The 22,044-nt window shown below is 38.7% G+C and overlaps 1 protein-coding gene across 6 annotated transcripts in view; it reads right to left on the reverse strand.

Moving 5' to 3' along the window:
- The window catches only part of Lcp1 (lymphocyte cytosolic protein 1), an 80,731-nt gene that overhangs the window by 43,994 nt on the left and 14,693 nt on the right, over positions 1 to 22,044 (reverse strand). For 5 of the 6 annotated variants that reach the window (XM_005341248.5, XM_021720795.3, XM_040281511.2 and 2 more), the window contains 2 exons: positions 9,331 to 9,395; positions 7,571 to 7,681 (listed from right to left, as the gene is read on the reverse strand). The gene's annotated coding sequence lies outside the window, so the exon portion shown is untranslated. Of the gene's footprint in view, positions 1 to 7,570; positions 7,682 to 7,785; positions 7,935 to 9,330; positions 9,396 to 22,044 lie in introns of those variants that run through there. The other variant, XM_078015987.1, reaches the window with a different exon arrangement.

The raw sequence follows: 22,044 nt of genomic DNA on the forward strand, positions 1-22,044 counted from the left end.
TTTTTCTTTTTTAAAGTCACAGTTGGTTGGCAAATATTTGCCAGTACCAATTTACAGTGAGATATACTACAGCATTTTTACTGTCAAAATTTTCAATGACAAAAAAGACTTAAGTGGCTAAACAGCCTATTCAAATACCTTCATAATTGGTTATTTTAAAATCTTCAAGCATTTGTTTGTTTTTCAAACTTGTTTGGTATGCCAGCAGCCCCATCAAAGGTAAAGATGGGATCTCTTGCTAACAGTAATGCAGCCTTAGGAACAATCATCCAATACTCAATTGTGGAAAGGAATATTCAGATGTATCATCAGGAGGCATCTAGTGGGGAAGTCAGAGGATACAATGCAGTTTAAATAGACATGATTTGCACTTTTAAGAAACTGCTCACATAAAATGGAAAAGAGGCAAGGAGTGAATCTTGACTCTGCCAGATTACTGACTCTGTGACCTTAGACAAGTCTTAACCCTCCAGGAACCTGTTTGGTCATCTGTGATAAGAAGATAATGATACCAACTTTACATAGATAACTATTTGTGGAAAGAAAAGAACAACATATTTCAAATGTTTGGCATAACAACCAGCAAATGTAATAGGTGGACACACTGGCTGAGGACGTGGGAAAATGGACCAAGGACACACCCAGTGAGTAGTGAGTAGTTGCCTCATTTTACAGATAAGAAATCTGAGTGTCAAAAGTTCAAGAGTCTTGCTTAGTCTCCACATCTGAAAAAGACTGGCATATGAATCCAAATCTGATCCCATTTTCTTCACTTTATACTACATCTGTTTCTTTCATGCATAGGAACTGCAGACCCTCAGCTTTTAAAACCTGTAAAAAGCATATGTTTTAAAAAAACATGTACTTTTAAAAAGCTGACATTCATACAGTATTGGAGGGAGAATCAAGACATTGAAAGTACAGGAGGGTGGGGGTCAGGGAGGAAAATCATGCGGTCATCACCAGTCAGGAGAACTGTCACAGCTGTGGTTTTCGGTGGTCACAGGTAAGAAACAGAACTGGTGATATTCTGATGAAAAGTCAACGTGAAAGACATCTAGGGAGGGGAAAGATCTGAAAAGGGCCTTCGAGGTGACCATCATATTCCATCTTTCGAATGGAGAAATTTCAAAAAAATGTTTATAAACCATTGGAAATGGTGCAGAAGGGTCAATTTGCATTTTTAAGATGAAGAAAGGATACTCAACAAGGCAAAATACATACATGTTCCTTTTTTTCCCTTACTTTCTTTTTGTGTTCATTACCTACCTAGTCTTCTCCATAAGGAATTTATAGCCCATTTTCCTTCTTCAAACTGGTCCTTCTGGTGAAGGGAAATGAGAATCATTTAAACAAAATGTTTGGTGGGATTAGAAATTGTTCAGATTTTATAGTTTTTCAGATACTGGAATATTTGCAAAGAACCTAATTCAAATATCTGAAATCACAAATGCTCCAAAAGCCCCCAATTTTTGAGCATTATGTTAGTATTTAAAAAAAAGTTTTGAACTTCAGAGCATTTCAGATTTCAGGTTTGGGGATTAGGGTGTTCAGCCTGGATGAGCCAACGATGTCAAGGAGACACAAAAAACCTATATTTTGGGGCTTGGGCTGTAGGTCAGTGGTAAAGTGCTTGCCTCGCATGTGTGAGGCACTGGATTCAATCCTCAGCACCACATAAAAATAAATAAAAATACTGTATGTTCATCTACAACTAATTAAATTTTTTTAAAAAAACTATATTTTTTCGGGTGTGGTGGCACATGCCTGTAATTCCAGCAGCTTGGAAAGCTAAGGCAGGAGTTCAAAGACAGCCTTAGCAACTTAGTGAGGCCCTAGGCAACTTTGGGACACCCTGTGTCAAAATAAAAAATTAAAAGGGCTAAGGATATGGCTCAGTGGTTAAGTGCTACTGGGTTCAATCTCTGGTACCAAACAAACAACAACAAAAAAGAAATCTCTATTTTACAGTGTTCCAACTGAGGTTAATGAAAACACGCTTCTAATCCTAAATTTTGTCTGAGGATGGCAAACAGAGAAAAACATGCAAATTTACACAAATACATTTATGCAACTCTTCACACATTTGCATTCACAGCTTGGATAAATTTTAGAAACCACTACTAACTTTTAGTGATCAGGGGCCAAAATGCAGAGTATTATTTAAATGCAAGTCATTATTTCATTAATTCACTTCCCTCTAGAAAGTGTAACCAGAGTAAAAAGGAAAACAAATTATCTGGAAGATAGCAATTCACATGCCTAATTCATCTGCCTGCCAAAATTGGTATCTTGCGGTGTCTGCTGTGGGGAATGTAATCTCTTTTCCACTTTAGCTCAGCAATGGGAGGTATAAATGTAAAAAAAAAAAAAAAAAAAAAGAGTAAAAAGGAAGGGGTGTGTGTGTGTGTGTGTGTGTGTGTGTGTGTGTGTGTGTGTGTGTGAGAGAGAGAGAGAGAGAGAGAGAATGACACTTGTCCATCTGTCCATATAACCAGCAGTAGACTAAAACAAGAATCAATGCTGCAACCACAGAACTGTGGCTTTGCTAGTTCCTCAATTTAACAGCTTAGCTTTTCCTTCCGCCAGAAAAACAACTGACCATATTTGAGAAATAGTCTCTGTGTAGCTTGTAAGTGGGACTGACACCGCCCTGGCTCTGAAGTTGAGCAAAACTTTATTTTAACTCAGTATGTGGGTCACTTTTTACCTCTATTCTTCCACTCACAATTAAAATGACCTTTTATTCTTTCAGTTTTTAGAACACTTATATTTGGCCATTTACTGTGCAATGACAGATAGGTGTACTTGGGTATAAATGAAAAACTGTTTGATTTATTCATGACTAGGGGTCACAACAGACTAGAAAATGTAAACGCTATTTGACTAAAATTATGTTAAACTTCAAGGATGAAGATCCTTTTAAAGCCTTTGAGAGTGGAAGTCACGTTTTATGATACATTCAAGGCCTACAAGTTAGTAAAACTCAAATATTCAGTCAAGTGCATTGAAGGACCAAGTGGTGCTGCTGTTGGTACTCCTCCTGCTACTGCTGCCAACCCAGAATAGTCTGTCTCATAGAAGCAATGACATATGGATGCACTTCTTTGGGGACATTATGACTATTTGAACTCAACTTGAGGAGTTTGGCCCACATAAGCATCATGGTTTACTGCCTGTTTATTCCAGAAGGTGGCCCTAGAATTCGATAGGTGATGCCACATTGACTCAACTGTAGAAAATTAAATAAGTCAGGTGTGGCGGTGCACGTCTGTAACCCCAGCAACTCAGGAGGTTGAAGCAGGAAGATTACAAGTTCAAGGCCAGCCTCAGCAACTTCTGGTGACCCTGTCTCAAAATAAAAAATAGAAAGGGCTGGAAGTGTAACTAATATGGTTAAAGCACTTAGAAAAAAATGCCCAACTCAAAGCAGGTAGCTCGGTAAGTATGAGCTGTTATTATTTGGGCAATAAATTGAAACTCCTCTCCCACCTGTTGCTTACAGTATTTTACAAGATGAAGTGATTATGCAATTGCTGGGAAGACTAATGTAATAGTTGAAATTGACAAACCAAAACAACGAGAAGAGTCTCTGGTATAAGACAGGAAGTGGAATCAGAAGGGAACTGAGGAAAGGGACAAGGAGATGCTAACTGGAGGGGGATCCCCTAAGAGACAAACATCTAATTAGGAGGGAACATTGGGATTTTAAAATGTAAACACAAAGAAGCTTCAATGCTTTTGATTTAAGAAGTGCATTTCCATCCGGCAAAATATTTGAAACTCTTCAAATTTGTGACACTGATTATTTTTATTTTTTGATGAACCCTAATTCTAAGTTTAATTTCTGTAATGCTCATAATGGTATGATTTCACTAGATATTTGTGAGCTGGGAAACTACCAGAACTACCCCCTTCCCCATCAAAAACAAAAAACAAAAAAAACCAACAACTCTAGAGAGACAAATTAATCCAAATGATGTCACTCTGCTATAAAATCTGCTATTAGTCCTAAAGTCCACCACCTTTATAATCTGACTTCATAATCTTCTGGCTCCTCATAAATATAATCTTCTGAGCACATTTCTTAATTTTATTTTACCCAACCTGATTTTAAAGTGTGTTTTCCGTCTCTCCTGTACCCTTGTACTCTCCTGTATTCTTTCTTAAATTTCTTGAGCTCAGTGTCCATTTGATGCCTTGAGCTTTGGCAAAGATGAAGCATGTTAGACAAAAACAAGAAGTTGCCTTAAGAATTTTTTAAAGATAACCCAAAGAGACTAAGTAGAAATTATTGATATTTGTTCTTGTGCTCTTTGTCATCAAAGCCTATTACTGGTACGTAGTTTTTGTAAGACTAGCTAATTTTTAGCTTAATAAAACTATTTACACTAAAACGATGAGGTTATAATTTTTCCTGTATGCCAAGGTACTGTATAATTCTTTTAAATGTTCTCCTCTTTATTTCTCTTTTTTCTTTCTTTTGTCTCAAACCCATAGCTTTGTACATGCTAGAACATGAGCTCTATCACCAAACTATACCACTAACCCTATTTTATAAATTCTTAAAACTCTTGAGCTCAATGTCCATTTGATGCCTTGAGGCTAGAAAGTAGAATAGTGCTTTGGCAAAGATGAAGCATGTTAGACAAAACTCATTCAATGACAGCTGTGTCTTCCATCACTGTGGGAGCTCAGTAGTTAGAAGTCAAATCAAAGACTTCCATGCATATGCAACAAGCTGATAAAAAGTACTTGTGACAAATGTTCATTTCAATAAATATCATTAGCACCTACACTGTGCCAGGAGACAGAGAGAATGTTATACTTACACTAAGATAAACGTACCAAGCAAACTCACACGCACACACACCCATTAGTTGGGGGATGGGGGATGGGTAGAGACAACAGGGAAGACCACTGAAGGGGTATGTTTCTGGAAGTGAGCCTTGAAAAATGATCAGAAATGTTACTGATAAAGGTGGAAAAAGCAATTAAAGAAACAGTTGGAGTGAAAAGGAGTGAAAGAGTATAGAACTTTCCAGTGGCTTGTGGTCTGGTGCTGAATGTGGGTAGGCACACGGGGGGAGGGGAGGGCCACAGCAGAAGGAAGTGACAAGAAATAAGGTTGGGGAAGTGGGTTAAGGCAAGTTTGTGAAGGCACAAAATTTTTTTTGGAGAGTTGTTCATTAATAAGATACTTCTTTGTTCTATTATGATATGAAATCTGCAATGATATCTATTTATAAAAATGAAAATGTTTCTGGATTTCTTATAAATACCTTCTCTTTCTCTGTTTCTTTCTCCTCTTTCTCCCTCCCTACCTCTCAAAACCAAGTGCCAAGACCTCTATGGTCAGTTTCAGTAATGAAAGTCTGTACTCCTCTACACCTGGAGTAAGCATGCTGCAATGAAGAGAGGCTCTGGGAACTGATATAGGGAGCCCAGAGCTTGAAACCCTGGCCACTGTCCAACAGTGACCTGGGGCCAGCTCCTTTAAGAGCTAAGCCCATTCCTCATCTCTAAAAAGGTAGTTGAGAAGATTCAACAAGCTCATACACCAAGATACACACACTAAGGCCTTATAAATATCAAGGATTACCATTACGGTCAGCCCTCCACATTCATGGGTACTGCATCCACGGATTTCACCAACTTCAGATGGCAAGTCTTCTAAAAAGAACTTGCGTCTGTATTGAACATGTGCAGATTTTTTTTTCTTATCACTGTTGCCTAGATAATACAATATAGCAACTATTTACATAGCATTTACAATGCATTAGGTATCATAAGCAATCTAGAGATGATTTAAATCACACAGGAGGATGTGTGTAGGTTCTATGCAAATACCATGCCATTTTATATAAAGGTCTGGAGCATCCAGAGATTTGGGTGCCCACAGAGGTCCTTTTCCTGTCCTAACATCGATGCACACATTTTAATGAGACTTTACTTGTTGACTTTCCCTTCCACAGAGGGTTCAGAGATAGAATTATAAACGAAGTTAAAACAATGAAATTGTTTCTCTCATTAATGATTGTTTCAAGGCATAATTTTCAAAGAAGATAAAAATTTTAAATGCCACAGAGAAAAACATCCCTAGGATTGCTAAATGAAATGTCCTCCCAAACTCCCGTCCATTCCACCACAGCAGTTTCTTCAAAAGGCAAAAGATGGAGCTGATTCGCCCTTTCCTTACTTTACAGGGGTGAGAGGGAATGAAAAAGAAGAGACACCTTATAGCAAACCAGTTCGATGCTTTGGCAATATAAACTTGATTTGAATTAAATTATTTATATTCCTTCCCAAATATAAAAAAAAGTGCTGACATTCCTTTATGTCCTAGTTTATATTCTTCTTCTTCTTTTTAGTTACAATAAGACAGCATAGTGTTTAATCTTTTTTGAGGTTTAAACTTCTGGCAATCCCACATTTTTTCCAGTTTACTATGACTCAGATGAGATGTACAAAATGATATTGATGGTCACATTTTGCGATGTAACCAGAATTTCACATTTATAAGTAAATGGTAAATTCCATTCTGTTTACAGAGAGTTTTTTAAAAAGTTGCCCTGAGGGAGTAATTATGGAAAACAAGTTACGAACACTCGATTAAGAAACATTGGGTTTTGATAAGTATGCTGATTAATGCATCCATTTCCAGTCTCTATAACTTTTATGTTTATCATCTGTCAAAGGTTCTTAGGTTGATTTGATACTGACAAATAAAAGCTGATGCTACAAAATGCAAAATATCCATGCTTCAGTGAAGTTTCTGGAATGAATATCCCAAATCAACTGTATAAGAATAATCTATTGTAATAGAAGGCTTTGCTCCAGAATCTCACTGATTGTTCATTTGTATAGCCATAAATATTAACAAATAATTCAGACTAGTTGACAAAACAGTATAATTTAGCAACACAAATTGCTTTTATTTTTAGAGAATAAAGGGAGAGAAGAAGACCTCTAATTCTGTGTGGTTATTAAGCACACCCATTAACAAACCCTTGTTGCCAAAAATCATTCAAATAACTTGTATCACATTTGGTAACATATGACCTGAGATGTTAATATAGCCACTAAAGTATCATAAAGAAGGGTTTTTTGTTTGTTTGTTTTAGAAAAACAGAACCACAGGAGCTAAAATTAACCTACTCCATTAGGCTAATGAGCAGTGCAATCCAAATGATCAATATGCACTTTCCTGAAAATGTTTTAAAGTAGATAAAATCACAGTAAATAGCCTTCCTGAAATAAAGCAATGGATATAAATCAGAACATGGTTTGGTTTTAAAAGGGGAGAAAAAAAAACCCTCATAGTTTGGGGGCAGTGATAAACTGCAGATAAACTTTGAGAAGAGCCCAATTCAAAGAGCTAACAGTCCCCATCCTGGGCATCACACAATGTGGCTGCAGACTTCCTGAGCAGTTCAGGAGGCAGGGTACACAGAGGACTCTGGCGACAGGTGCCCAGATCTCCGCTGGAGGCCGAAGCCACAATCCCCAGAAACAGCCCAACAACCTCACAAGCAGTTACAAAGGACAAAAGGATATGAACAAAATTTACCTTGTAGAAGAACTCCTTGTTCGTCCTGGTGTGTGACCAGAAACCCCCTTCTTTCTGAACTGCAGTACAGCTTTGTCAAGCCCGGGTGTGTGGTCACAAGGCAGGAAGTGACTAGAGTGACAAATCATCAACCAGGAAAGAAATAGATTTTGTCTTTATAAGGACATTTTACTTAACTTTTTTTTTTTCATGTCCCCTCCCCTTAAAATAATCACCTGACAGAACAGGTCACACTAAATGCGGACGTTCTACCACTTCCTCTGCAGCACTTTTCTATCTCCTTCTCTTCCTTTTTCTTCCAGCTGACTCTTAAGTGAGCCCTGGACTACTTAAGCCTTTCTGATCGCAGATAGCAAATGAAGGCCAGCCAGCTACCTTGACTTTTTTGACTGAGCCTAGTTACAAAAGCAAAAGCCCAGGCGTTTACCTACTTACAGCAGAGTTAGCAAATTATTCATTTCTACTGAAAGCACCAAGGAAAAATGTGGCCGAACACCTGAGATAAAGCGAAAGGGATTTCCTTGGGAAAGCCCCGCCCCGGCTGAAACCAAAGCCCTCTTGAGTCCCCTAACAATGATCTTATTGGTACCAAAAAAAAAAAAAACCAGAATGATCTCTTTAAGAGAAGGACCTGAAAAGCAAAGGTTACTATATTATTTACGAATTCTTTTATTTATAGCACACCTATGTGCTAAGGATCTCTTTAACCCAATTAAAGATTTCAATTATTTAGATGTTCCCTATAAAGAACAACAGATCACACAGGCAGTTGCTACCATTAGATGGGTAGCTTCATACAGACCAGATTTTTTTTTTTTAAATGCAGATTTTATAAACTTAGCAGGGTTGTGAGGGAAGCTTCATTCTATGTCCAAATCCCAGATGCTTGTCTTGAGGACAAATTCTTATCTTCAAATGGAAAATCTTCACGTGCTCATGTTGGTTGTCAAAATTGTGTAACACCTTGAATCATGTTGACTTAATATTAAGCATAGTCTACACACTGCCCAGAAACTACGTAGTGAATCTGCTGTTTAGCAATGAGGATATACCATCTGGCTGGGTTCCCAGGTCAGACGGGTAGTTGAAGGTATCTGATTACTCTATTAGGACCCATGCTTTTGCTAGGAGCCACGGACCCTGTCAAGACCAGTTGGGGGGCTGCTCTTAGACTACTTTGCTTTTTGGATTTCTTCTCTAGAAAATTCCTGCTTTTGACCTCAAATGCTAAATCAAACTGTTCTGACTTACCTTCTCCATTAGCCAGTGGTGTAGAGAGGTTTACTTGGAAGTACACAGGGACTATCTAGGGGAAGACAGTGGGGAGAACAGGGGGAACGCTGGAAATCCAGTGCATTTTTTATATGGTTCTGGACAGAGAGCAATGGTTCCCCAGGAAAGACTAAGGAGGTGAATGAGAACCTGTTTTCTCTGCAGCATAATTACTCCCAATGAATAAGTTATAGAAAGGATTTAGGAAGCTCCTGAATTCTTTCAGGAAATCAGAGGAACACCCATGCATCACCTTTACAGGACTGGTCCTACTACAAAGCAGCAAAATGCTGGTGGGATCCGCTCTGTGGAAACTCCTCATTCAGGGTCCTTTAGAGGACTCTGCATGGTGTCTTAATGGTCTTAAGGGTGAAGTTGTGGGGACTATGGATCTCCCTCATCTGCTTCCACAGTCTTGTGATCTCAGGATAGAATGAGGGTCCCACAGTCATGCTTCATCAACAGGAACAGACAAGCAGATCATTTACCTGGGAGAGGGAAAGCAGCAGCATTCTGTATCTACTGGTGCCCAGTCATGTGAGACCCGAGGAATCTACAAAGAAGAGCAAAACATATTTGAGCATTTGGGTTCCAGGAGCGTGAGAGTGCCTATCAGAACTGTTGGCTGACAAAGAAGGCACAATCACTGATCTCAGAGAGAACAAAGTCCCGTGAGAAGAAAAACATGTAAGCAAATAAATGACATCTCTAAGAGAGGAGTCAAAAAATAGTGATAAGATGCAGATGCAGATTTGAGCAGAGTTGACATTTGAAGATAATCAAACACGCCTAGCTATATGGCTAGCGGATGGTTCAAGTGAAAAGAAAGATTTAGGATTTCAGACAATGTTTAGCTTGTCAAAGATGAAAGCCATTGAATTGGGTGTTGCTTACAAGCAGCCAGGGGACAGAGTATCAGCTCGACTCTGAGTCCACATCATCTGGGTGCTCTCAGCCACATCCGGGGGCCTTCACCATTTTGAGCCCCGCCCCATCCCTCAATCTTAATCTCATTATCTGCCTCTTAGTGGTGTAAACCTACCTAGAGCAGACAGTTGCTTAGGTCTTAGATGCAGACTTTTTCTGAGAAGAATGTTTAATCATGGCTGGTGTTTTAAATAGCTTGTGCACTGTGATCATAAACGGAAGACTGGCTTTGGTTTTTAGAGTTGTTTTTAGGTTCTCTACAGAGAGCTCATACCATCATGGCCTGCACCCAGAGTAGATTTCTCTAAAGGTTCTACTGCCATCTCTCCCACTTCTCCACTGGCCTCTGCTTTTCCTTCCTTACGTCCCTCTTGTGCCCCCGTGACTTCATGCCACCCCCACGGCTTGTTCCAAAGTCCTCAATTTCAGTCCCAAATTTACTAGGTCACCCTACTCTCCAGTCTCTGAATGTTGCTGAAGAAGGTCACAGAAACAGGCTTGGACTTCTGTAAATTCAAGCTGATGAACTTCATCTTACATCCCAGAAATACTTTTATTCAGTTTCATTAATTTCTGAGAGCAGGCGTCCTCAGCCTGGGACCCACAGATGCTTAAATCACATGTATAATGATGCATGCATGAACAAAGGGCCAACGTATTTATTCATCACCCCTTTAAGAAATCACTGACCCCAAAAGGTTGGGCACCTAAAGTCTGTCCTCATGCCTCAGTCTTCTCCATCCTTCTACAAACCTTCCTGGTCCAAGATGCCTCTGGTGCCTCTTACTGACTGTGAAGAGCCAAGTGATGTGGTGGGCACCTCCTTATCTAGAACCCTCCCGGCTCACAAGATCCACCATCCCTCCCCTTCTAGAAGGGTTCTTCCTTCTCCTGAGGTCACCGGTTCCTCCTTATGGTCTTAATCTTACCTTCTACTTCCTTAGATGCCTTGTGCCATTAATTATCTCATGTTTTTCTAGCTCCTCTACCTCTCCTCACTTCCTCTTCCTCACTTTCAGGACAAACCCCTGGCTCTTCTCTACTGCCCCCAGTATACAATGGGCTGGGGATGAAGACAATGGAGATGGTCACAGTCCCTGGCTTGCTAGAATGTCCACATAGCCGAGGACATAGACATATAGAAAGGCCAAACGCCAGCAGTCTGCTCAGAACCATAACAGTTGGAGAGTGGATGGCCAATGGGAACGCACAGTTCCAACTCCCACTGGGGGCCCAGGAGGCGTGCCACATGAGCAAGGGAGGGCACGGTTGGGTGTAGATACCAGACCAGCCGCTTAGGTCAGACCCTAGCTCTACTGGTCTTTTTTTTAAAAAAATACTTTTTGGTTGTAGATGGACACATTATTTTATGTACTTATCTTTATGTGGTGCTGAGGATCGAACCCAGTACCTCCCACATGCCGGGCAAGCACTCTACCACTGGGCCACAACCCTAGCACCCTCAGCTCTACTGTTGTACTAGTCATGTGACCTTGGGCAAATTATTTCATTTCACTGGCTTCAGGTCCTCATTTAGAAAGAGGACTGACACACGCAAAAACTGAGCACCTGCCACATAGTAACCACTATGTGAGTGTGAACTAGTCTTTGAATATTTATACCAGGCTCTGGACTAGACCCCTCACATACATGATTTCATTTATTCTTCACAATAACTCTAGGAATTAGACATTATTTTTGGTTTTTCTTCCATTTCCAAATAATAGCCTTATTGAAATAGGATTCATATGCCATGAAATTCACCCTTTAAAACTACACAATTTGGTGGGTTTTATTATTAACAGAATTGTGCAACTATTACACTATGTAACTTTGGAACACTTTCATCATCCCAAGAAGAAACTCTGTACCTATTAACAGTTACTTCTCTCTACCCCCATTTCCCAAATTCTCAGCCATAGACAACCACTAATTGACTTTCTCATTCTGTAGATTAGTCTATTCTAGACATTGCATCCAAATGGAATCATAGAAACATAATATTTCATGACTAGCTTCTTCCATGTAGTATGTTTTCAAGGCCCATGTGCTAGAACTTTGCTCCTTTTTATAGAAGAACATACTACATTACATCATTGTTCCACCGGCTGATGGCCATTTTGATTGTGCCTACTTTTTTAATATTATGACTAATGGTGTTATCAACATTTGTATAGACATATGCTTTCAATAATATATGTTTTCAGTAATTTTTTAAATGAAGGCAATACAAGTACATAGTTTAGAAAGTCAGATATTTCTCCAAGGATCATTATGAAACAATAGCCTCCCTCTTCACCTGATTCTCCAGAAACAGCTATTTTCAATAGCTTTAGTTAGTTCTTCTGCTGTTTAGCTCCACATTTCTAGATTCTATGCTTACACTACATACAGGTTATTTGATATATATACACACACATATAGATAATATGCAATACTTATATAATTAATATTTCTACTTCCTGCTCAGGAGATAAAGATCTGACCCTCAGCCACCCAGTAACATGTACACACTAATCCTCCTACCATCCTCCAAAATGGTTTATAACATCTTTTAAATTAAATCATCATTCAGCTTTTACAATGATCAAAATATTCACAAGTATGAGTTACGTAGTACACTACATTTTTTGTATCTTGTTTGTTTTTATGTACTTACTACTAACACTGGACCAAATTTTTGAACAGAGCTCAAAGAAATAAACACTTGCTCTTTCCCACTTTGGAAAGAATACTCCCTGGAGATTTCTGTCCTCCTATCTGGTACTGTCCAGTTGCCATCTAGAACGTTCCTTCATCCTCATCCTGGGAAGCCCCTTTGTACCCTGCTGGGCTTATCTCCTGTTTCTGAACCACATCCCTTCTACTTCCTCGGTCTACTTCCTTGTTTCAATAAGCACATCCTCTAGTAGATTCCTGAGAAACAATATCTGGGACATAAATTTCTTGAGACATTTTACACCTGAAAGCATATGTAGTCTCCCCCCTCTTCTTAGAAGCCTACACTTCTAGGAAGTTATCTTCTCTCAAAATTTTGAAGAAATTATCCCAGTGTGTTCTGGGTTGCAGCGTTGCTGCTGAAAAGTCCCGAGGCCATTCCCATTCCCCTGCAGTCATTTGGGTTTTTTTTCTAGAACTGCTTAGGATTTTTTTCTTTATGCCTGGTGTTCTGAAATGTTTTGTTGACGTGTCTTAGTGCATGTCTGTTTGCCTCCACTGTGCTAGGTACTCAGGGGTCTCTTTTCATCTGGAAATTCAAGTCTTTTGGTTCTGGGGAAATTCTCTGTTTTCTATGTACTTTCCCTGGCATTATTACATTTATTTGCATATTGTACCTCTTGGGTTAATGCTCTAGTTTCCTTTTTTTCCCCCCTCTTATTTGCTGCCTCTTGCCCTTCCTATTCTACTGCCAGAAGTTTTCAACATTTTCTTCAAAATTTCTACCGAATGCTTTATTTCTGCCACTATTGTTGAAATTTCTCAGTCCATTTTGTGCTGCGGTGACAGAATGCCACTGATTGTGTAACCCATAACAACAGAAACTTTATTGGCTTATAATTTGAGTCGTTGGGAATTCCTAGGTCATAATGCCAGCACCTGGCATGGGCCTTCAGGCTGTGTCATCACATGGCGGAAGGTGAGAGGGTGAAGAGCAAGAGGGGGCCAAACGTGCCCTTTTATGGTGCATTAATTCCACCCATGAAGACAGAGCTCTCAAGGCCTAATCACCTGTTAAAGGTCCCACCCCCTATTATAATGGCGACTAAATTTTAACATGAGTGTTGGAAAGGACAAACACTCAAACCATAGCAATAGCCCAGACTCTTTTTCCTCTGAATGTTCCTTTTTCTTTTATAGCCATATGGGGGGTCAGGATGGGAAATATCTGTCTGTTCTATACGTAAACTTTCCACCAATCCTTTTCTTTTCAGCTCCATCTTGCACCCCAGTCTTCAAAAATACCTGGTTCCTCAGAGTCCTGAGCTTTGCTGAATGTCTGTTGTGTGAACTGAATTTCTTCTTGCTGGTTTCTCTCTCTCTCTCTCTCTCTCTCTCTCTTTCTCTCCCTCCCTCCCTCCCTCCTCTTAAATGTTTTATCTGTTTTTAAAGTTTATTTATTTATTTATTTTTAATTTTTTAGTTGTCAATTAACCTTTTTAAATTGTATTTATTTATATGTGGTGCTGAGAATCAAATCTAGTGCCTCACACATGCTAGGCAAGCGCCCTGCCACTGAGCCACAACCCTAGCCCTGGCTTCTCTTATCACGGGCCTGGGGCTGTTTATTACGTGTGCTAAAGCACTTCTCACAGTCCACCTACTTCATGGCCTCCAACATTCTACTGACATCTCTTGGGTACTATTGCTTCCTTTGATACAGTCTCCCCTTCTCGACTTGGAATTCCTTCAGGTCAAGGGATGATTGTTTTATCACCTTCTAAACACTGTACCTGGCAACTCAAAAATGTTTGTTGTACAAATTCATGAAGAAAATTAAGCTGACACTTGAAGGATGAGATGGTAAGAAAGGGTGGACGCATTCTGTAAGCACAGGGAATGGCAGAGTGAAAGATCACGGGTGAGAGAAAGCAGCGCATCAACAACCTGACCATAACTGGATACTACTGTAGTCAAGAGGGCAAAGCTGGAGGATTTAGCAGAAGCCAGTTTTTGCCTGTGTCATAGAGCTTGAGCTTTACCCTGAGAATTAGGGTTTTTCAGAGAAGCAGAATAGAATGTGTATGCATGTATGCACACATCTACAAATACACACATACACACATACTCATACACACATACACATGTATGTGTATAAATGTTTCTGTATACACAAAGAGATTTATTACAAGGAATTGACTTATATGACTATGGAGGCTGACCATTCTCAAGATCTTTAAGTTGACTCAGCAAGCTAAAGGCCCCCAAAGCCCCTAGTGTAGTTCTAGTCTACAGGCCGGCAGGCTTGAGACCCAGGAAGAGCCAGTGTTTCGGTTCAAGTCCAGAGGGAGAAAGAACCCAATGTCCCAGTTCAAAGGCAGGCAGTTTGAAGAATTTGCTCTTATTTGCTCTTATCCTTCTCTTCATACCTTTAATGAATTGGAAGAAGGTCACCAACACTAGGAGTTGTCCTCTGCTTTATTCAGCCTACAAATTTAAATATTAACTTAATCCATAAACTCTTGCCCAAAATACCTAAATCAAATAAGATGATTTGATCAAATAAGATGGAAACTCATGCAATAAGACAGGAAACTAAGGAGGAATGGTTTGGAGAAGAGGATTATTAACCTAAGAAATGCTACCTTATTTTTACATGAACTTTATTGAGTTGCTCTTTTTATTACTTTTCTGAAACTAGACTCCAAAGTCTTCAATGTCCTTGCCTTTATATAATACTTCATACTATTAAGTAAGCTTTTCTTTTTCAAATTCTTTTCTTGATGAGAAACTATTGATAAATTTAAGTGCAAAATTAACAATTATATTTTGAAATCCTTCTCTCAACCCAAGTATCTGAAACTGAACTCACCATTTCTTCAACAACTAGCAGTCCCACCCTCTCCCTTCTTTTTTTCAGTCACCCAGGACTGTACCTGACCCAGCAAGGATCCAGGGTACTCCTTGAATCCTATTTTTTTCAAAATTCCAACATGTTGTCAAAATTACATTTATTTTTTTCCCTCAGAGTCTCCCAATTCTGCTCTTTATATCAATTAGATTTGCTTCCTGATTTCCCTATCTCCTATCTCATCACTCCTCAATTCATCCTATGTATCACCAACAAATCACTCTTGATGAAAGCTACACTCTGCTCCCATCCCTTTCTTACTTGCTATGCATCTGAAATTACTCACCACTTCCAGGATAATGTCCAAGCTCTGCCTAAATCTATCTTTCCAATCTCATACTAACAACACTAGTCCTCTGCTGCCTCTGAGCTGATCTGTCATTAATTCTCTGTCTGCCTGAAACATTTCTCATTATGCCTGAGATTCTTGTGCTCTTTCTGCCTGGATTCTCTCCCCACCCTACATTTCTATAAAAATGAGTCATTATCTTAGAACCAAGAACAGGAACAGCAACATAATTTGGGTGCCCCAGAGAAAACCAAAAAATGTAGAATTATGTTAGCTTTCCCTTGCTGTGACAAAATACCTGAGAAAATCAACTTAGAGGAAGAAAGATGTGTTTTGGTTCTTGGTTTCAGAGGCTTGAGTCCATGGTTACTCTGTTTTTCTTGGTCATGACGAGAAGAAAATGATGGCAGGGAGTATGTGATAAAGGCAAGGGGCTCTCCTCATGATGACTGGGAAGAAAGTTCGGGAGAGGGAAGGGTTCAGGATCAAAATATACCCTACAAAGGCATATCCCTAGTGACCCAACTCTTACAATGAGGCCCCACATCCTGGTGTTTCCATTACCTCCCAATAGCATCACCAAATTGGGACTTAGCCTTTGGTTACATTCAAGATGCAAATGACAGCAAGAATATTTTGCTAAAAAATTAAGAATTTTTAGATATTGACAGCATTAAACCAAATTTGGGGCCATTCTGGACATAAGGGCCTCATGAGACTGCAAGGGCTATAAATCCATGAGTCTATCCCTGACCACGAATCCTTCCTTGATTATCAGTCTATTCTTTCTTCTCCTCTAAAAACCTTGAGTACTGTTCATAAGCCATTCTTGATATCTCTTGCATGCTACTTTTCTTTGCGAGTTAATATTTGTACAATTCTGTGTGTTTATAGCATCTTTATTCATTCATAAAGATCTTACTGGGAACATACTCTATGCCAGGGTCACAGAAAACACAACTAAAAGACATGGTTTCATAAACTCACGGAGTTTGCAATCCAGGATGTTACAAAACATACTAAAAATTAAAATATCCTATAAACAACACTATAATATATATAGATGCATAAAATACCAAAAAGGCACTAGGGTAGGATGGCAGGAAGGAGAGCATCTTAGAAAATCTATAACCACAGTAAGGTATCACATCATACCTGTTAGAATGGCTATTGTCAACAAGACAAAAGACAGTAAATGCTGGCAAAGATTGTTGAGAAAAGGGTACCCCGCACACTGTTGGTGGAATGGAAATCAGTCCTGTCAGTATGGAAAACAGCACTAAAGTTCCTCAAAAATTAAAACTAGAACTACCATATGATTTTCTACTTCTGGTTATACAGCCAAAGGAAATGAAATAAATTGTATTGGTAACACAGCTGGATCCATTGTTTATTATAGTATTATTCACAATAATCATGTTATGACATCCAAATGCATACCAAGATATAACTGGATAAAGAAATTGTGGTATATATATACAATTGAATATTATTCAGCCTTTAAAAGAAGGAAATTCTGCTCTTGGTAAAAACATGTATGAACTTGTAGGATATTACATTAAGGTAAATAATCTAGGAACAGAAAGACAATCACTACATGATCCCACTCCTGTTGAATATAAAAAGGTTGAACTTATGGGAGCAGAGCAGCCAGGAACTGGGGAGATGGGGAGATGCTGGTAACAGGATACAAAATGTTGGTTAAACAGGGGGAATAAGTTCTACAGCTCTGTTGTACAACATGGTAACTCTACCTGCCCCAGTAGATGCCATGAGTGTTTTGGTCTAAGTCATTTCCTCCCAAAGGTAAGCCATGTCTTCAAAATTTGAATATTCATAATAATGTATTTTATACTTGAAAATTGCTAAGAAGGTATATTTTAAACATCATCACTACAAAAAATGATGTCTGTGAAGTGATGACTATTTAGATAAGCTTGATCTAATTATCACACATTGCATACTTACATCACAATGTTGTTATATACCATAAATTGAAAAAATTTTTATTTGTCAATTTAAAAAAAGGTGATGATGATGTGTAACTGAATCTTAAGAAATATAAAGAAGTGGGACAGGAAAATGATGGGGGGAGAGAGAATGAACAACATTTCAGTCAGAAGGACCAGCAGATATATACAGTGTGGGGGATGTTACAGACATTTCCCAAACATCACCTTTGGGAGCACAGGAATCTCACCCTCCCACAGAACCTGACACAGTGCATCTTCCATGGACAAACTCAATACATATTTGCATAGTTGAAAAGGCAAGGTGACTCCACAAACAATGTGGTACTTAAAAGTTAAACCAAAAAAAAGCAAAAGTAACTACAAATTTTAAATATAAATTTAAAATTCACTCTCTATGATAAGTCTCCCAAAGAATTTATATATGCAGCTGCCACATAAGTGTTGATTTTACATCCATACAATAAGTTTACCATTCCTCTTAGATAACCAGGTAATAAGAGCTAATTATAGTTATTATTGCCAGGAGATCATAAAGACGACTGTTCTTCATGGTAAATTTTGTTTTCCCAAAATGTCAAGCACACAAAAATGTTCTCTCTACACTCTTCTATAAGTATTAAAAAGTGAAATTCAGCAAATGAGGCAGGCTGTGACCATTTCCAAAGTAGAAAATTCACCCACCTGTGGATCATAACAATTCCCTGTATCCTCACGGACATTTGCTAACCCATGTGCAGGCACAGCCATTGGAGCAGATGCAGGCTGAAATGAATGTGTGTGCTTGCCTTCACCTTTCCATGCTGGCACTACCAGATCTCCTCCACTTGCAAACAAGTGGGGAGACCGTGTTTCATACTCCCCCAACCACCAAGACTTCAAATAAAGGGTCCCCAAATTTTAAAATACAAATGCAGAAAAATGAAAGAAAAAGAGTGTAGATCAAGTATTTCAATGGAAAAATAAATATGTAAAGTCATAAACCCTTTAACAATGTAAACCTAAAAAATAAATAAATAGGCATTCGATAAACTGATCAGGAAAATATGTGGGGGAGCAGAGTACATGGGAAAAGTAAAAAGTCTGGAATTAGAAAATATTAGACACAAATTCTGATTCCAATGTACACTAACAGATCTGGGGTAAGGCATTCTCCTTTCCCTGGCTAAACTTATATGTACATTGGAGGAAATACCATCAGTTTCACAGGGTGACGTCCAAGAATAAATGAGATAATATGTGTTAACATAGCTGACATAGGGTCATCATTAGGAGTGTCAAATTTTAGTTGAGTCTGAATTTTATAAACTTCAATTTACTTAAAAAAACAAAAAGAATTGGGATTACGGTTCAGGGGAAGAGCGCTTGCCTGGCACGTGTGAGGCCCTAGGTTCGATCCTCAGTACCACATAAAAAACAAATAAGTGAATAAAATAAAGGTATTGTATCCAACTACAAGTAAAAAATAAATATTAAAAAAATTTTAGTTTAAAAAACAAACAAATATTTCATTACATCATGAAGTTAATTCATTCCATCATTTTAAGGCTCAAGCAGGATTTCTTTTGCATCCCCTAGATGCTTAGCCTGGGTGGCTTTACACATCATTTTTAATACTTCCAGCAAATCTAGGGTATAGGTCACGTTTTAAAAATTTATCTTAAGGTAAGGAAACAGTCCCAGAGGAGAAGTCTGTGTCTTTACAGTTTATGTGCGGCTGCCATATGAAAACATCTATGATCAAGTTCCCCATTCTTTAAATAGAGATATGAATCAGCTGCTAATTCTCTACATACTAGGTCAAAGAATAGTTCACATAGCTTCTGTGAATTCATATGACACAGCTTCCTTATTTCAATTACTCTTAAGACTTACGGAGCAAGAATCCACCCTGCATAATGAAGTGCTAAAGAAGATGCAAAACAAAGACAGCCTGAAAGAATCAGGCAATTCCATCAGTAGAGAGGGAGACAAAGTGGAGCATTTTGGAAAATTAGTCTTCCAAGTAGCCAGAAACAAAAAAAGTTAGGAAACTGGGACTACCGTCAAGGGGTGAGGCCACACGGCCAGGCCTGGGTTGGTGTTGATGGGCAAAAGGGACAAGAGGTACAGAGACTGATTGTCTCCTGAGGATAATTGAGAAGGATGAGTCAAGGGTAATCATCTAAGGATTCTGGGAATGGTCCTACAACGGACAGAACTATGGCAATTAAGCAAGATAAAGATGAAATCCACTGGAGCCCAAGGAGGCTGAGGCAACATGAAGACAGCTCAGAGGGCTCTGAACAACTCGAAGCTTGTCCCAGCACAGGACAAGGTCAGGGCAGAAGATACAGATCTGAGCTCATCAGTACAGAGGTAACTAAAACCACGAGACAGAGTTAACTCTAGTAGGTAGCCCTTAGATGCAAATGAGCAGAAGGACTGACATCTAAATTAGGAAGGAGGGGGGAAAAAAAAGGCCAATTTAATCAATTTTGGCATGTACTATATTTTAGTAAGAAAAGAATGTTCTCTGTGCCCAGTTAATACCAACAAAGAACGAGGCATGTACCTTTAGATTCTGTCCATTTCAAGAACAATCATACTCAGGGGAAGGAAATCATGGCTAGAAACAAAGCCCTTGGAACCAGATAGAAATATTAGAATCTCATTTCCAATTCACCAGTGTGTGAGATCTGCTTCCATCAACAAAACCCTGGAAGTATCCAGCAAATCTGTCTTCTACCTGCAATGACCACATAACTCAATCTAAACTCCTTCTGTCCTTCCTCATCCATCCTATTTTCTGTAAGTTACTCAACCACATACTGAGCATATATTAAGAGTAGACAGAGATACCTTCTTCTTTGTGGAGTTCAGTCTAGCACATAGTATCTGCATCCTACCTCTTTGTTTCCAATCCAAAGTATTCAGAATTGAACCTAAGTGGCAATTAACTATCTGTGCTTCTCATCCTTCAGCCATGTAGTTTTTATAGATGAAGGCTGGGTGTTCATTAACCAGCATAGGGATGTCTTCTTTTAAATGAATTTATGTAGTAGGCATCAAATGTGATAAATATGTGAATAGGTCACCGCACATTTTAACTCAAGTGGTTGAGTGGTCCCTGTGATCACTCTTCAGGGCCTGTCAGTGGTCTGTATGGCAGAGGGTTTCAGCCTTACAAGGCTTCCTAGTCCCTTATGAACTCCAAAGGAATTAGATCACAGGTGGGAAGGGGATTCTTCTCACCTTGTCTCCCTTCTTATCACTTTTTCAAAAGAAATGAAGGAAGGATAAATGAATGAGAAAATGTTTTTTAAATTTTTAAATAAAGCAAGAGAATGAAGGAAATGTGGACTCGCTAAAACTGTTTTGGTAGTAGATTTACTGAACCTATTGAACTTATGAATATTCATGTTACGAATGTTCAGAAATAAAGCATGATGCTTTAGAATAAGTGTGATAACTCTACCTGTGAGGGAAAGAGCCATTAGTGTTTTAATCTTATAGGTCATCTCCTTGCTTGTGGTTTAAGTCACTCTCAGAACCTACAGGGACTCATCATCTAACAAAACTGAATGAAATGGGTTGAGTATAAGTGGCAGGACTGTCTCCTCCTGGAAAAGATAAGCCTTGTCTAAAGGCAGAAGGAGAGAGAATGCAAACTTGTTCAAGAAAAATGAATAAATTGAATTTTTTTCATGGAAAATATTTTTTAAAAATCAGAAAAGTGTTTTAAAAAATTAAATGTCAAGTTGGTTATTCTGTAACTGATTCATCCAGAAGTCACCCATTTACCACCTCTGGCCTATAGCAAGTTTGTTATTTTCATAGAAACCCAAACCTTAGTGGGTTTACAAATATGATTGACTCTAACATGCACACTAAATGCAAACAACTTGAGGATGTTGCAAAAACCTAAAAGAAGAGTCATATATTTATAATGTAAAAGAAGAGAGGGGGGGGAGGGAGCATTTAAAAAATTAAGAATGGTGATAAAACAATGAATATATTACTGGTGCTTGTGGGATGAAAGTTTGGGTAGTAATAATGGCATTGAAAGTCCAATACCAAATCACGCAAGAGTGTTGAAATGGGCTGGAGCTATGCAATCATCATCATCATCATCGTCATCATCATCATCGTCATGATCATCATCCAGAACTAGGAGAAAATCTTTGGTGTGGACAATGTTAATTCCGGACATTTGGAATTTCAGCAATGAACATATCATGTTGAACAACCAAGTTGTTGCAAGGCACAAATGATTCCAGTGATTCAGAGCCTTTTTCACTAAAGTTTGTGTTGGGGTCCCAGTGTGTGTTCATACAACTATTCATTCTTTCAACAAATATTTGTTGAGTACTTACTGTCTCAGGTACTATCAGAGATACTGGAGAGAGAACACAGCATGAATTAGACAGAAGTTCCTGACCTTCTGTAAACTCTATGAATTTACATT

This window comes from Ictidomys tridecemlineatus, chromosome 6 (assembly GCF_052094955.1).
Source record: "Ictidomys tridecemlineatus isolate mIctTri1 chromosome 6, mIctTri1.hap1, whole genome shotgun sequence".
In the NCBI taxonomy this organism is placed as follows: domain Eukaryota; kingdom Metazoa; phylum Chordata; class Mammalia; order Rodentia; family Sciuridae; genus Ictidomys; species Ictidomys tridecemlineatus.